The 18288-nt window shown below is 32.0% G+C and overlaps 1 protein-coding gene across 2 annotated transcripts in view; it reads left to right on the top strand.

Annotated features, from left to right (window-relative positions):
• Window positions 1–2057: 2057 nt before the first annotated feature.
• Window positions 2058–18288, top strand: part of LOC117167498 — a 64191-nt gene continuing 47960 nt past the window's right edge. The window contains exon 1 of one of the 2 annotated variants that reach the window (XM_033352487.1): window positions 2058–2534. The gene's annotated coding sequence lies outside the window, so the exon portion shown is untranslated. Of the gene's footprint in view, window positions 2535–4654; window positions 4730–18288 lie in introns of those variants that run through there. The other variant, XM_033352488.1, reaches the window with a different exon arrangement.

The raw sequence follows: 18288 nt of genomic DNA, 5'->3' as shown, positions 1-18288 counted from the left end.
TGTCAATTTTTGAAATTCTGTTTGGTGATTTTTGGTTTATTCTGCGAATCCTGTGAAGTTTGTTAGTCTTTTCTTCTTTGGGTTTGACAAAGTATTAGTGTTGAAACGCTTCACTAAACTAATTGTAAAAGAATTAGGGCAGAGTAACGGCGTTGAAAACTAGGCTGACAATAATTCTTCTTTCGGATTCTGAGGTATTTATATTGCAAAGTTTCGTACATTATTCGAGTCATAGCTGTTATTTTCCAATTTAATCTTTGAATGAAAGATTATATATCTTGGTTTAAATCATCTTTTTTTTTGCGAAATAAAATTTATCACAGAATGCACAATAATACATTTGTACATTCTGTGATAAATTTTATCTTGCGAAAGAACAAGGTGATTTATTTACAACATATCACATTAAAATTAATATTAAACAAACTTTGAAAATAATACGCACAATATTTAATTAGAAAGGTTAATAATGCGAAACGACTCAGCGGTAGTTACACACTTCAGTCCTTTTTTTCGCTCGAGAATATCTAAATACCGTCATCCTCTTCTTTGTATGCAACACACATTTTTTCGAATATCTTTTGCTCAATTTTAGACTTATTTTCTGTTTTATATATAATTAGGGGGTGGTTTATCTCCGTATAATTTTTTATTTGTATTTCACATCTTATTTTGGCGAAACACGTAAACTTTATTCTTTCTCAACTACAAAAGATATATTTTAAAAAAATTTTCCTTTGAATTTAAAATTTTTCAGCACAACTTTAAAAAGATGTAGGGCGGTTTACGCCCTCAATATATACATTTTTTTAGTAAATTACGTTATTCACCTTTCACAACGAGGAAACTTTTCCAGTAGGTTTGATGGAAATCAATTTAGTTTTTATACACTATACCATACAATCGACACTTGAGACCCCTATCGTTGAGGGGCTGTTTCACCCCCTTAAATTGTTTTCCCGCAGATATAAAAAAATACATGTCGCTTAGTTTTTCGAGTACTACAACATATTTAAGGGAGAATCAAATCGGCGAGGGACACCTGAATGACTTTCCTTTAAGTCAAGTCCCGTACACGATGTTGCTGTCCGGCAGATCCGGTCCAATGACGTGCAACCAGTCAGAGCAATATACCGTATCCCAACACAAAAAATTTAATCTTCAACAATTATATATTCAAGTATGTAATCAATGTTACACTTATACCCCTTCGAAATTATATACTCCACTTTGAGGTTATGCCTCGTGTACATATTAAGAAAATAAGAATGAGGAAAGGGTGAAAGAAATTGAAACTTACCTACGATGGATAAAAAGAAATTTTAATGATTTATAGACTAACGAACTATGGCGTAAATAAAAATTAAGGTTTATTTTTTGTTAACTTTGAAATGTTAGGTTAGAAAAACGTGTTTTTTTTATAAAACTGAGTTAATTATTCCCTGTATATTTTCTTTATTTTTGACTATACTTAGTGAACACATACAAAGTGTGTCGCAGTGATAAATATATGAGGCTTTATTTCGGGTATGTTGTTCTTTTAGATTTAAACAATTTGTATGCTTAAAAAGTTGCACTTGTCATAAAGATTAGAAATAAAATAATGAAATATTTTTGCTTATTGTGATATACTCTCATATACTAATTGTACATAAACCTGACGGGAAATAGTTGTCTTATAAGATTCCACTGACTTTTTTCTTAAATTCTTGTTCACTTTTCTCCTTCTAATGAGTGAAAGTCAATGCAAATGTTTAACAATGTGTACTACATTTTATAAGACCGGTCACCTATATTTTCAAAGCTATTTTCTTCCATGTAAGTATTAAGTATATGCGTATGAGTTAGTGTGCTTAAGCACGATATCACTGCATAATTTGTCGGCTTTCAGCAAGTTTTAAGTATGTAGAATAGGTAGCAGCCTAATTATCAGAAGTGTTAACTTTCTATGTAAACGAGTAATTAATCGTATTCATAGTTGTGGCGACGTGATGAAAGCGTATTTAAGAGCAGTTGTATACGCATACTCAGTAGTGGTTGCAGCTAAAGACGCTAACAGTGTATTAATTAAAATAAGCGTGCACTTAAAGTTAATGTAATGAAAAAACATAAAATCAAGTATTCTTAATTCTGAAGAGCTTATTCATTGAACGTGTTTAAAAATAAAAGAGCGTACTTTTCGTGCTACATAATGCAGTTACATCTATTCTATATGACCTGTTGCATTTATAATTTGTGTGTTTTTTGCGACAGAATAATTAATAATTTGTCTCCATGTCTATTCTTATCATTCATCTCAGCTTTTTATTTGACTCTTCCAATTTGGATCTGAATTGATACACATAAGCATTTATAATCCTTATTAAATTCTTTTTTTGTTGCTTAGTAAAAATACATCAATATAAATTTTTATACGAAATTCATTTTGTAAGTCTTCAACTTTAACTCTAACGTCGTCAAAGTTGAGTGCTGCTGGATGGTACTTTATAGGAAAAAAATGTTTGTTAGCACAAATATTTACGGAGCCGTAGAGAGTGAGTTTTTGGGGGTGTTGGGTGTACTGCTGAATTAATCGACGTATAACTATTTAAATATTTTTTACGTTTATTTCACTGATAATGCACATATATAAAAAAAGTATTTTACCTTATGAAAGTAAGGAAAAAAATAATTTTCACTGTTTCGAATCTAGACTATTTTCTGTTGTTGTTTCCTTTTATACTTGAAACAATTTCGAGCTTTTTGAATTTAGGGACCTTGAAATTAATAAGTGTTCTAATAAAAGTAAACACTTCTGGCCTACAGTAGTTTTTATAGGACCTTTGCATCCTGTTTACTCAACGTATGTTTTTAAAGAAAATATGTATTCGATTTGAATAATTTAAGGTCACAAATTAATTTCACTTTCTTAGAATTTTGACAATTTTTTTATTTCCACTTTTAATCAGAAGGTTTATTGCGAAGGTAAAATATTTCTTTTCATAAAAATGGATCCAGGTTCCGGTTAAGAACGTAACGGTAAACTGGTCGGATTCCGGCTTCAATACCGGCCAGCATCTGGTCTGATAATCCGGGCAAAAGGCAGTTAAAAAATGTGGCTGCAGGCGAGTAATTGGTAACTTGTTTTGTGTTTTGAGGCTCATCGCAAATAATACGGTGACCTTTAAAGGTAAAATCAAATTAAACAATTTTGGCGAGGAAATTGGAGTAGAATTTCAATAACTGATGATAGAATCTTCAAGCAATTATTTTATTTTAGAAACCACATGGTATAGAATCCTATATAGGATCTTGTACATGTTCCTGTATGGGGTCATATCCAGATGTCCAGTAGTATTCTATGGCACCTAAGGGTGCGCAGAAGTTTTGTTGGACCTCCAGGAGCGCCTAGAAATATACGTACCGTTAGGTAACGCGAGGTACCATTAGGTATATTATAATGGAGGATCCTATACAGGCCACTATATAGGATCCTATATCATTTCCTATAGGTGGAATCTATAGGTGAAACATATATGATCCTATGTTGGGTCCTATATAGGTTCCTACGTAGTTTCCTATATACGATTCTACGTAGGAACCTATATAAGAATTATCAGTAGGGTAAACAGTTAAAACATTCGAAAAAATTTAATGTTTTTTTTATAAAGAATTTAAAAAATCTCAATTCTATTTCTTTGATGTAATAAGTCTTTAAATTATACTTTTCAAATAATAATTCATGTATCATTCATAACTACGTCTTTGGTAATATAACGGCTTTAAAAACATGTATAATTTCTACAAAAAAATTATCCTGGCCAGTGTCCGGTCGACTTCCGACCATGGGATCTAACCAGGGTTGGCCCGGTTAGTAACCGGCCGGTTCTGGGCTAGGTGATTCAAGAAAACTGTAACCCGGCTTTTCCCAAATAGAAAGAAAAAGAATTTCCTATGAATTGCTATCCATTAGGTCTATAATTTGCCGAAGCTTGAGTAAAATCGGAGAACTTCAGTTTTTTTGATGATCACTTCAGATATAGTGCCCCAGTTAAGGAATTTCGAAATAGAAAGAATAATTTCTAAAAAAAATGGAATAACAATTGTGGGATAAATCATTTTGTGCAGATACATTTTTTTAACAATCCTATCACCAACGAGCCTCTAATTTATTTTAATGGTTGTTAAAACAAAATTTTAGGATGAGGTCCAGAGAAAACATTTTCTAAAATACAAGAGGATCCCTAAATATTTTATTAATTAAAATTAAGGCAAGTTAAATTACCTCGAGATATCTTTTTGATACACCTATATTATACAAATGACTCAGAATTAATTTTAGGCTGATCAATCCCCAGTCTTGGGATAAGGTCTAGAGATAACGGTTTTCCAATAATGTTTATTGAAACGAATCAACTGAAATGCACCAAATCCATCTGCATTTCCTGATGTGAATTTATCTATGATCGATCTGTGAAAAAACAATGGAAATCTGTTATTAATTTCAGAAATAACGTGTTACTTATTAAAGTTATTAATAAGTAATGATTGTTAAATCATTATAAAGTAATTATTCTTTAAATTATTACTGCCGACACTGTCAGTAACAAACAGACAAAACAACCAAATATTTCTGTGATAAAGAATAATCAATCGAAAGTATAATAAACATGCCGGGGGCCGATTAGTCATTATTTCGAGGTTATGTTGAGATTCACCTTTTTACCCAAATCGCTGTCAGTAATTGTAGGTAAGGTCAATTTAAAATTTTCACATGTAATATTTTATTCACTTCATTCAAAACATATCCTGTCTATTCATAACATATATTTTTTATGCCGCAAACAAGCGTTAAACACAATTCACTTTTCGTCCACTAAAAGCGCACAATGTTATTACCAATTTATAGTATTTGTCACTCAGCAGCCATTCTATAATGTTATTAGCACAAAAGAAAATTGATGTTTACTTCGTAGTCCACAAGTCTGACTTCATTATTAATGAAAAACTTTTATTATTTGTAATTACTACATAACATAACCTATATTTTTTTGACACTTGTATCTATTTGAAGTTTCGAAGGCAAACCTGGAAACTATGATAAACTTGATCCGAAGATGCACGGCCTTGACCGAATGGCCGATTCGAATGCAACTTTAAAGGCGCGAAATATGAAAATGCCCCTGTACAATGGGTTCTTCCCTGCTGTTGTGCAATTCGGGCAGCAATCAAGTTCGCCATGTATGTAACCCCAGCGTGCTTACCCTATATAAAGGCGCGTATAGAATGCGTTAATGATCATCTATTCATTCAATTCTGTCAAAGCATTTTAATATAATTAATCTTATGAAAGCATGAATTATTTAATTGAGTAAAAATGCCTTTTAATTATCATGAAAGGCATTTATGATTTAACTTAATGAGAAATCGATCTTCGTTTATGGAATTTTTAATATTAACCGTGCCTGGAATATAATCGTCATGTCGATGATGTCGCGACTTCACATATAGATATATTATCTATTATTAATTAGAAACGATTATTACCAAATGAGTTTTTATTTTTTTAATATCTGAATCAACTTTTAATAAAATTATAGAAGTATTTCAGGTTTTCTGGTAAAAAGGTACAATTTTAAAACGTGAAATTAGAAAGAAACTAGCAATCAGACAAAACAAGAAATCATCATCGTTCAGTATGGAACCACAAATGTGACAACAGTCCTTCTGCTGACAGTAAAAGTGCAAGGAATTTTTAAAGAATTTTAAACAGGACCCTGCAAATTAATGCGAAAACATACAGATAATGCGACGAAGGCACATATATGCGCCTATATATTTCCTTTTTCCGTGCACTGTTGAGCTCCTGCACATTCTTGAAGAAACAAGGTGAGAACTGCCAATAAAAGCCTCGATGAGAGAAAATAAAATAGAAAAGAAAAACAGTACAACAGTGAGCGGACGCTATGCATGCTAGAAAAACCAACTGACGTTCATACATGCAGCTGCCTATGAGTTGCGCAAAAGTTCCGTTATATTTCGTGCTGGTGCCTCCAGCAGTGACCATTACTTCTGCTAATGAAAATGCAACGGGAATTCCTCCCATATTCCCTCATCCGTTTCTACCTTCGTCAAAAAAATGTCAGATTAAAAATTGCATCACATCCCGTTACACAACAATTTAAATCTTTTTTAAGGTCTTCTTTCTAGAAAAAAGGCATTTACGAAAATATTAATCTATTACTCATTAATTCTTGTCTTCACTAAAAGATATTATAAACAATCACAATCAGTCCCTGCACTACCTTAAATAATAATTTCAGAATGTATTTGAGCTTGGCAAAATAATAATATGTACAGGAAAAGAGTGAATTGTGTTTGAAAAAGACCATAAGTTTATATGTCAAAAAATTCCCTGTAAAATTGAGTGAAATATTTCAAAAGATCGTAGTATTTTTAATTTAAATTAGTAATTCTAATATACAAATTCGATACAATTATGCAAAGGAATATTTGAAAGAGCTTCAGATATTCTCCCTCTATTAAACTACGGTGGGTTTCAATGGAACTCAATTCAAAAGGTCTTGTGCCTCTCGGTTTTTTTTCTGCTTTCATTAATGTGATAGCCCCTACTATTTTGAGATCAGAGTAGAAAAATCGTTGCCTATAGTACATTTTTGCGGAAATGACACTAAAGTGTTAAATGGCTGAAATGAATGATTTTTTTCGGCTTTTTATTTATATACCTATTTATATATAACTAATTATAAAAATATATGTATTATTATATATATTTATATATATATATATATATATGGGTGTGTGTGTGTGTTTGCTAACTATTTTCCGATAGCCGATAAATGTTTAAAAATATGTAAAAAAAGTTTTAAAAATTCTGTTTTTTTTAATGCTTCGTCTAAGTATATTCTAATACATAAGGATGATGTACAATATTTCAGAGGCATAAAATTCCCTGTAAAACAAAAATATTAACATTAAAGCTTATAGATTTGAGAAAATACAGCTGTCCAAACTTCTTTTATATAAGACAATGTGACTAAATAAATGTTTATTTAATTTTTTTTAATTACTTTATTTCATTGCATTCCAGTTGAAGTTGTTTAAAAAATAAGTTGAAGTGAGCTAGATTTCCTCAATTAGTTATTATTAAATCAATAATTCAAATAATCGAGTGACTAAAAAGAACGCTCAATTTCGCAAAACGAAAACGAATATTTCTTAAATAAACTCTATTGAATTCAGAGCTTTTCCATGTTTAATTTACATTTAAAACCCAATGAAGTAATTCAGGATCTTTGCGAACCTTTTAGAGAATCTAAAATTAAAGAACTTGTTAAGTAATTTATTAATTTTTGTAATAATAATAACAGGTCTTTTTAAATGCTGAATATATCGTCTAGAAAGTTGCCTTCCATAATAAGGTGTTAAAAAATTGACTTGAAAATTGAATTTTCTTATCAGGTAATTCCAATTGGAATTACCACAGTGGGAAAAAAGCACCTCTTTTGGACAAAAATCGACCTACAGTGCAATTCTTAACAGATTTTGAAGTTTTTTTTAGAAATCTCCTTAGGGGTTCCAGTTATAACAAGCAACTGCAGATATATTAATTCGATTTAACGTAAATTTTTTATTTAACAAGAAAGTTACAACTTTTTGTTGCTAAACTTTTCCGTGATACCATTTTTTCTAAGACTTTCAAATTCATTAAAAAAGGTCATAAATCAGTTAAATAAGTAACTAAAAATAATTTCCAGTAGGTGAGAGTAATTACAAAAATGGTCAATAATGTTATGAACAAATTAATTCACAAAAGACATTTTTTTGTGATTCGCAATGAATAGCTCATTTTAACCCATAGCTTTCATATAAATTATCGGAGATAATAATGTGCTCTTACAATTAGTTAAGAGTAGATAATAATTAATCATTATATCAACAATTTTTATAAACAAATGCATATTAGGACCATTTTTTCATGAATATGATTGATTTTTTTGCGAAATAACTTGAAATGTCTTACGAAAGACACCTTGCTGTAATATTTTTCATAGTGATCGAAAAGTGTTGATTATTTAAACAATGTTCATAAACAAATGCAAATTTTGACCATTTTTTCATGTATAAGCTTTTTTCGTGGAATCAATTCCAAATGTCTTGCAAAAGACTCTCCTATTATATTTTTAATAGTGTCTGCCAGACATTCTGCTGTTATGAGCTCTAACTTTTCTAAAGATCTTATTGTTTCCCTCTTGCGATTCTTCTGAATACCAACCAATTAATAGCTCAAAAGATTGAATTAAATTACTTCAGTGAATAAGCAGCTTATGTACTGAGAGTGCAATTTTATATCAAAGATAAAGATTTATGCAAAGATTAGCGGTTTCCAAACAGTAAGTCTTCAATTTCGCGCAATTAACTATCCTTTCGCGCGTTATAACTTGTAATATATCGTAGAATCTGGTGATCAGATCTTGATCCAAACCGGTTATTTTGGCAACCGATTTAGCTTTTCCCAAAAAGGAACGGGCAACATTTCCGGTATTTGTTGTTCCATAACCCTGCTTCACCACATCAACTGTTAAACCTATTTTGGATCTTAATTGTATCAGAATACGTTCTTTTCTTGATTTTTCATTTCCTTTACTTCCTTTTTTCTTGTGAAAAACTTTTTAAAATCCATATTGTAGGAAACTTTTAACAAATATTCCAGAACACGAATCCAAGCATGCAGCGTGGAGAGACCAAATTTATAATGTGCCTCATTGCATGGCATTTTAGCTACATATGGTAAGTTGTTAACATGTTTTGATCCAACTCCACAAATATTGCAGCGAGAAGATGCTTTCTGTCCAGTTAAAATATTATATACCTTTCCACCAATCATCTTACACTTCAAGTCAAAGCTGATATCCAAACTCATTTCACTGACACGAATCGAATAGGTACGAACTTTTCCAGCAGCTTTATGTAATAGTTGTACTCTTTATTTACAAGAGAATCAGTTTCTTTAAGGAAATTAAATTTAATTGTCCTACAGAAATTGACCGATGAAGGTGTTTTCTCGTCCAAATAATATCATCATCTGCTTTTAATTGAAGAGGGACGAAGAAAATCAAAAATAAAGATTTATCCGTGAAAAGGCTCTTATGATAGCTGACGTTTTCTTCACTCTCAGAATCACTGTTATACGATTCATGGTTTTCATCCACATCATCACTATTCTTTGACCTCTTTGGCGTGTCATCTGATGCACAAAAGCACCGTCCATAACCCACTTTCCAAAGAGCACAATTTTTTTAGCAAAAACATTAGCGAGATCATCTTTTTCCATTTGCAACAAGATTCGCTTAACTGTATGACCCAGTAAACTTATGAAATGGACACTTGCTCCTAAATTAGATGTCTCTATATGCTCACTGTTTTCTGGATAACAAGCTTTTTACGCTTCGGAGATCTTTAAATGCGGCGGATATGAATCATTGCCTGTTATTTCTTCATTGTACTTTGTTAGATTTTCATTTTTCCTCTTCGACAGACCTAAATCCACGTATATCGCTAAGATTCTTTGCAATTTATTCTCGTCATCATCTTCTTCATGAAACTGCGTCCCAGATTCGCTGTCGGGCTCATATTTGTTCAATGAAAGTGCTTTGGATAATTCTTCCTTGCTATAATTTGAAGCAAGTTCTTGGGCGCTCTTTTTATTCGTCTTTTCGAATCCATCTTCAAACGATAATCGTGGTCTTCCTCTATTTAGAACATTAGTTAAATCTTTTGTTTGGATAGGTGGGTAAGGAAAAGATACCTTGAACTCTGCTTCTAAGGATGCAGCATGATTTAGAACAAGCAATGCTTTTTTCCTACAGACACTTTTCCATTTTCTATTATACAAAGGCATACATGAGTCAACCAATTTTTTTCTTATAACCATTCACTGACTTTCATGAAGAGAAGGCGTAGCATTAATATTATCCAAAATCAAATCTACTTTGTTATATGTTGATTGTGGATCGCTATTCCAAATGATGTCACATAAGTGCTGATTTTTTATTCTGTATTTCATGTTAAAAAACATTTCGAAGAATTCCCTCAATATCTCCGTGGAAACACGCAGCCTATTTGTGAACGTCTTCCATGAAGCAAAATAAAACAAATGCAGCAAAACAAATTAACAATGACTTGAAGTTGCTCCTGCTACATTCAACTGTTTTTAGGTATAGTTAATACCAAAAACAATTTATTTGTAGCTGCAGCAACTTCAAGTCATTTCTGATTTTTTTGCTTCATTTGTTTTATTTTATTTCAAAAAAGATTTATTTGCAAGCAGTCTTTGCCAAAACATTTTCAGTTCATTCTGCAGAAAAATCTAGCCTATTAAGAAAAATGGTAAAAATGTGCATTTGTTCATAAATTTTTAAAAAATAATTACCACTTTCTGTCACTATTAAAAATATGTCAGCAAAGAGTCTTTTTCAAAACATTTTGCATTGATTCCGCAAAAAAATCAAAACTATTCATGAAAAAATGGTTAGAAAATTAGAGCCGATTAGGAAAAATGGAAAATTTAGTAAAATATTCATTAGCGAATTTTAATGGGCAGCGTTAAATTTTTGGATTATGCCGAGAACATTAAAAAAAGATATAAAAAAATCGGTTAATAACTTCAAAAGTTATTACACTTTTGTTACGCTGCGAAATGGCCCAGTAATGGATTTTCTCGGATAAATTTAGTGAAAATATTGACCGATTATTATGAACTTTTTTCCATATTTCTAAAATTATATCACGAAATGGTTCAGAACCCACCTTAAACTGTGGGTCCACCTCCCACTACCAATTAAGTGTTTGTGGAAGGGGGGGGGAAAGGAATAGAGAAGAAGGTACAAGAGGAATGTAAACTCTTAGGGGACACGTTAGAAGCTTCCATTCCACTCCAGTTAATTTCAATTGCAAGAATAAATTAAGAGAACCATTTTTGATAAGGAGCAGTTGAGCCCTCTCCTATTTAGTGTTCTAATTAGCAGACATGGTGCGAGCATGTGTAGAAACAAAAAAGCGGGAACAATAATGGAAAAAGGCAAAGTGTATTCACTACTATATGCATATAATATAACGATGTTACCTTATGATGAAAGATGGATGGATCTGATGATAAGAGTTTTCAACAATTTTGCGAGAGTAAACAATTTTTTAAAGTAGGTGAGTAAAACTAAGATAGTGTGTTTTATTAATGAAAAGCGTAGTGTACGAATCAAAGATAAATAGCGTGTTGATGAAGCTCATGGAGGGGTTTGCTACCTAGGAATCTGATTCAAAGCGAGAGGTGGTAAGGAGCTAGATGTGAGACATAAATATGTATCTTCAGGACGTAGAAACTTGTCTCCAAGACACAAATTAAAGTCTCGCACCGTTTAAAAACTGAGACATGCTCAAGTCGAACTTTTCAAATTCAACATGTCTTGATTGAGGACAATTCAAGTCCAAACAAAGTCGAAGAATTTTTACACTGAAGGTCATATGCTGAAGAAAGAAACAGGACTACAGAAAATGGTGGTCAGGTAATAGGTAAGATCCTTGAATTTTAAATAGAAACTAAAAATAGGTGAAGGAAGCAGGATTGCACAAGCTTTTGCCCTACGGGTTATAGATAAAGAGAGGAGAAGTAATGAGAGACGTTCGAAATATGAGGAAGAGAGATACGTAATAAGGTTTGAATGAGAGATGCAATTGATGGGTAGATATTGGGAAGGAATAGAGCCAGAAATTAATACAAGGCGAGTAAAGATGCGAAAAAGTTCCCGATTCAATATACAATAGCTGATATGGAATAGTTAAGATGGAGTATGAGCTGGAGTACCTAAGTATGATTTTAAAAAAAGAACACATTTAATAGAGTAGCAGAGTTCAGAATAGGAGAGGGTTTAAGGGCATGCTCTTTGGTGACCACGTGACCAAACTAGTTCCCGATTATTAGCTTTTTTTGGTGTTCACTGTGTCCACGCGGATTGAGATACCGTGTTTAAAATTTGACAGATTAAATAAAAAGCACTAAAGAACGTTTGTATACACCAATATGTTTATAATTTTAAAGAAAGTTTATTTATAAATTGGTGAAATAGGATATTACCATTCGAGTTATAGCACTTTTCAGATAATTTTTGGTTTGATGCATTTCAGATTTCTTGATTCGCGTATATTGAGCACTGACATCAATTTTGGACTAAATCGACTAAACCGCAAAAAATTAACATTAGCAATAAAATTTGCACATTCGTTGCAAATAAAAAAATTAGTATCTGCGTACACGTAATCTGTCATTATTTTTTTAGCATTTTTAGCGATTTCTAGCGGAGAAAAAAAGATGTAATGATTTTCATTTTTTTTGGTCCTCACTACGTCCAGACGGATTGAAATATCGTGTTCAGCATTTAGGAAGTTATACAGAAAGCACTAAGGAAGCTTTGTATATATCAAAATGCTTATAATTGCGAAGAAAGTTTTTTAGTAAAATACTACAAGAATAGAAAATAAACTTTTGACGTAAATAAAGTAAATTTCTCGATCAAAAAAAATCGAGAAACATCTTAGAATGTGATACTCGAAAATCCGTCCAAGACCCATCTTGAGAAATGTGCATCTTCAGAAAATAATTAAAATTTTCTAATAGTTGTATATTCTTGTAAAATTTTTGTACTGGCGTGAAACAATTCTGAGTTAATAAAAAAATCAATAAAAATAAAATTTCGCCTGGGGGCGAAAGACAAGGCTAGTCCGACGCTGAGGCCCGCCGGTTGGTTCACTGTCAACATTAATTATCAGCAGATCGATTCAACGTCAAAAATTAGACGTCAAGAATTATGGAAGTTGGTTGGAGAACTCCGACGAGTAAATTCGAGCACATTGCTGGTGTTACTGTGTTTCCAATTTGAAATTTATCTTTTATTTTTAGGATAAAAAAAAATGAACATCATTTTACACACAAATTTCATGAACGAACTTAGTCACTTGATCTCAACTTTATCAACGTTCAAAGTTACTTTTTTTCTCCGCTAGAAATCTTTAAAAATGCCCAAAAAATAATTATAGGTTACGTGCATGCAGATCCTTGTTTATTTATTTTCAACGAATGTGCAAATTTTATTGCTTATATTATTTTTTTTCAAGGTTTAGAGGATTTAGTCTAAAATTGGTGTCAGTGCTCTCAATATAAGCGAATCAAAAAATCTCAAATGCATGAAACCAAAAATGATCTGCAAAGTGCTATAACTTGCATGGTAATATCCTATTTCATCAATTTATAAATAAACTTTCTTTAGAATTACGAATACATTCATGTATACAAACGTTCTTTAGTGCCTGTTATTTTATCTGTCGAAGTTTAAACACGATATTTCAATCCGTCTGGACCCAGTGAACACCAAAAAAAAGGTTCATAACTGGGGACTAGTTTGGTCACGTGGTGACCGAAGAGCATGCCCTTAAGAGCAACATTAATTGGTTGAATAAAGTGGAAAATCCGTGTATAGTCTACACATATGCGCAGGAATCGTGTTTGCATATGTTAGGCAATTTTAAAGGTAACGAAGGGGCCGGGGAGAGCATGGAATAAAGAGTAAAGTGGATTTTGTTTGGGAATTATCAGGATGAGTAAGAGATTAAGAAGCTGGAAGATTCGAGAAATTGTGCTGCACTGGAAGAAAAAGTCAAAAAATCATTCCTAAAAAAGACGAATAAGGAAGTAATGTTGTAGAATAGAGTCAATATTTTTAGATTTGTATTGGTAAGAGGAAATTGAATCTTGGCCCAAGTTCGCAAGCATTTAGGAGTAAGATTAGAGGCGATACGTAACAAATATTTAGTAGGATAGTACACCAAACTCTCGCTTTCAGTCACCCTGTTCTCAGCCTTCCTAGAACTGCTGGCTCACGCGTATACGATATATATATATTAATATATTCCAATTGGAGACGAGTCAGGCGGCTCCCACTGTTTACGTTTCTGTCTCCCGAAATCAGTTCAAGGCCTTTTGAAGGCAACCCCCGACACTTGACTGAAAGCGAGAGTTTGTTTTATATGAGGTTTATTTATAAGAAGATATGTAATCGTTATGCAAATATTCTCAAACCGTAAAAGGGAGAGTGTATAATACAGAAATTAGAGAAAGATTTTTTTCGATTAAAATATTTGGCAGTTACTTTTCCTTTTCTGCAGAAACTTCAATGTTCGCAATTCAAGTTTTCAAAGTGCAAGTTTTGCACGAGATGAATAAGTAGATTTACAATAATATCGTTTCTGTTATCATTAAAGCCAACACGACTTCACTTTAACGAGTAAGAAGGAAAATATAACGCATTTGCAATTCTTTATGGAAGACTTAAAAGGTAAGAAGACTAGCTGAAATAATACGAGACTATTTTTACAGGACAAATGGTTTGTTCTCTTTTCATGGAACGATGCGCGATCCTGAAAGCTGCGGATCTCGGTTCAAGTGTAAATTGAAGTAGACACTCGAACTAGGTCAGCTTGGGATCTATGTATATGGGTATGTGTATGGATATAGATAGCTTTTTACGATTAAACGATTGCCTGAAGAAGTAGATTATCTGACAAGGGTGGTCATTCACTTGTTGACCCGTTTTGTTGGAATTACTCTACGCCATTTACATTCGCCCTTCGAGTTGGCAGCGTTTTTTAATCTGTGGCAAGGTTATAGCTTCTGTTGAATGTCTAACATCATTATTCGAAGCATCAATCCTATTAACACTTTTTTGAATTACATTCCGCACATAATAGTGATATGTATCAGATATGAGTATATTGTATACTGTCAGTTATAGTGTAATACTCTAAGTTAAATATTAATGCAATTTCACTAATGAGAACAAATCTGCCTGCTGCTTGAGCACATTCTCATTGAGTGCTACGCGCGCGGTTAGCTTTGCTCGCAAGCTTGAGCGCGCCTAGGGCAGTGGTCGGCAAACTTTTTGCCTAATTTTCAGGCATGGTCAGGCTCCATCCGACTTAATTTTTTCTACTACTTTTCGGTCTATTCATGTACCTTAGTGCGAGTTAGCTTACTCCAGCAAGGGTCTTTTGTCCACAGGAATGTCAAAGTAGGGAAATTTTTAAACTTTTAATTTTTCAATTAGCGATTTGAAAATAGCATTATCAGCATCTACGAATTTTTCCGATTCCAATGATATATTACTTGCCTACAAAAGTTAAAAATTTGAAGGAGTTTATAATCAAGAAACATCAGATTGACAGTCAATTTAATACTAAATACTTCTCAAACTTTCAACCTTTATAAACAAATTAGATGTCTTTGGAATCGGAACTATACGTAGATTCCAAATATATTACTTTTAATTCACTGATCGCAAAATTACGAATTTTTTAATTTCACATTTTTGTCCCATTTTCTAACAAAGGACCCCTGAGGAAAGGGGTGGCCTGGCCAAGCTCGCAGGTACTGCCCTGAGAGTAGGTCACAGGGCAGCCAGGGCAGGCTACCCTACCCAGGGCAAGAGCGTGCCGACCACTGGCCTAGGGCGCGCTACTGTTGGTTCTCACGCTGCGTGCTCGATAATATATTTGTCTCGCACTTAGCGCTCGATGATGCATTCACTTCGCGCTAAGCGCTCGGCCTTTGTATTTACCCTACATTTGTGCGCAAACCTTTTAAAATTGGAGGTCAAAGCACAATGCAAATTTTTTTATATTTCTATATCGGTCTGAGGCTGTTTATTCAGATGATGCAAAATAAAGATATTTTGCAACAAATTTTATTCTTAGCCACTCTGAAAAATGCATATCATTACAATAAATGTATATCGTTACAATTCATAATATGCATTAGTATGGGAACAAAAGTATTTTAATTTTCTACTTTTATCATTGAAAAAATGCGCATTCTATTGAAATAAAAATTATTATTAAACATTTTAATGCAACTTGTGTCGTTTATACGTAAATTAAATTTTTTCTATTCAATTCAGATGTAATTTAGGCTGAAAATGTTGTTAAATAAAATTTTATATTATCTTGTGTCTTTTTTCCAAAAAGTTTATTTTTTTACAGTTAAGAATTAAAAATGTTTTGTGCTACATACAAATGTTATATATGTGCGCTACTCTGAGGTTAGGATCGTTTTTTAGCTCTTTGTTATTCCGATAATGTAGGTCTCTGTCAACAATAATTATGGGAGATAATTGCAACACACATAACCTCCAAATACACACACACGCCAAATTTAGCAAAATAAATTTTGTTGAATTAACTCACAAGAAAAAGTGTGCGGGGACGTCCGTTACCATGTTTTCTACAATGTCTTAAATTTTTAAGACAAAATATTTATTATTCTAGGAAAAAAGCCGGGAGAATTTAAAACTGGTAAAATTGATAATTTTCCAAGTATCACATGCCTTTAATATATCTTTATAGCCAACGTCGTATCTAAAAACAAATAATAAAAAGTGTATAGATCGTTTTGGGGTTAATAAATTTAGTCTGTTAATTTTAGTTCGTACCTTGTGTCATTTTTCGAAAAACCTAATTATTTAATTTTACATATAATTTTTTTACGATCAGAGCAAAAGTTACGCGTCCAATCAAAAATGATTAATGACAAATTTAAATGAGTTTTCTCTATTTATTGGAATAGACAAAAAATAATTTTTTAATTTTTATTGTTTTTTACGACTAAAAATAAAAACTGCGAATCCTGTAGAAAAATGATTAATGACAAGTTTACAGATTTTTTCAGGGCGCGAAATTTTAGTTGATTTATGTATTTTTGTATCTGGCGTAGTTTGGCCGCAAAATGGTATTTTTGATTTTTCATTATTTTTTGTATAATCAAAATTTGAATTTTCAACCTTTCGCCAAAATTCAAAAATATCTCATGATAATATTGTCAGTCTTTTCAAGCTCAACGTTTTTTTCTATTGATTTTTTTTTTCATATGATGCATTTTTTGGGTTAAAATGTTCATTTTGATTTGTTTCCATGGATTGAAAAAAAGCTAATACCCTGATAATTTTCTTTTTATCGAAAAAGGCATAAGGATAAATTTTGTAATTTCCGAGTACTATCAACAGCCGCCCATTGAACTTTTAAATAGACAGATAGACAGACACCTTCGTAAAAATCGTTTTTTTCTGACTCAGGTGATCTGAAAATTTAGAGATTTGATGAAACCGACAAAGTGAAATTTTACATTAAACTAATCCCTTCTCATTAGCATGAGAATGTGATTCGTTTTATTTGGTTGATTGATTCTATTGGTTTTATTATTTTACTTATTTTATAAGTGAAATAAAATCTATAGAATCAATCAAATCAATAAAACAAATAAAACCAACAAAATCAATAAAATGAAGGAGATCTAACGTGCCAGAACACCGTAGTGATTTATAAAAAAAAAAGTAAGCACTCACAACTTTCTGCATTATTGTACATGGAGTAAATTTGGCAATTTTGAAAACAAAATTTTAGCGAACTGATAAATTTCTAATTTATATTTTTAAATAAATTTGCGCAGAGCCTAATTTCGAAACTTGATCATTTTGAAATTATTTCATCAACGTGGAAAATTCTGTATTAGTTTCAAATTTATAAATAAATTTTCAGAGGACCTACTTTCGAAATTTGATCATTTTGAAATTGATTGCTGGGTAACTTTATAAATGACTAATTTATAAAGAAAAGTAAATATTTGCCAGTTCTTTTAATATTTGAATAATTATCAATGTAGAAAATTCTTCAATATCCAGAATAATTGTTGTGAGACTTGATAAGCTTGGAATTTATAAATAAATTTGTGGAGGGCCTAATTTTGAAATTTCATAGTTTCGATATTCATTGCTGGGTAACTTGATAAATTTACAATTTATGAACTAGGGCGCGCGACTGCTGGTTCTCGCGCTTCGTGCTCGATAATGAATTTGTCGCGTGCTTCACGCTCGATGATGTATTTACCTCGCGCTACGCATTCGGTCTTTTAGTTTAACACAAATTTGTGAGCAAGCCTCTTCTGTTGAAGCTCATTCGGCTTTAACGAGCACATTTTTATCACGTATCTTATGCTTCGCACTCCATTTCGTCGAAAATGTGAACTTTTCTACCTTATGTTCAACTCTATTATATGAAATGTATATTACATTTATTTCTGTACCTCGTTCTGGGGCTGTATATTCAGATATTACGAAATAAAGTATACATATTATTTTTAGTAATTTCTTTAATATTTTTGTCTCTTATTTTGCCTCAAATTTTATTCTCAGT

The sequence above is a fragment of the Belonocnema kinseyi genome, chromosome 2 (assembly GCF_010883055.1).
Source record: "Belonocnema kinseyi isolate 2016_QV_RU_SX_M_011 chromosome 2, B_treatae_v1, whole genome shotgun sequence".
Taxonomy (NCBI): Eukaryota; Metazoa; Arthropoda; class Insecta; order Hymenoptera; family Cynipidae; genus Belonocnema; species Belonocnema kinseyi.
This window is presented reverse-complemented; position numbering and strand designations above follow the sequence as displayed.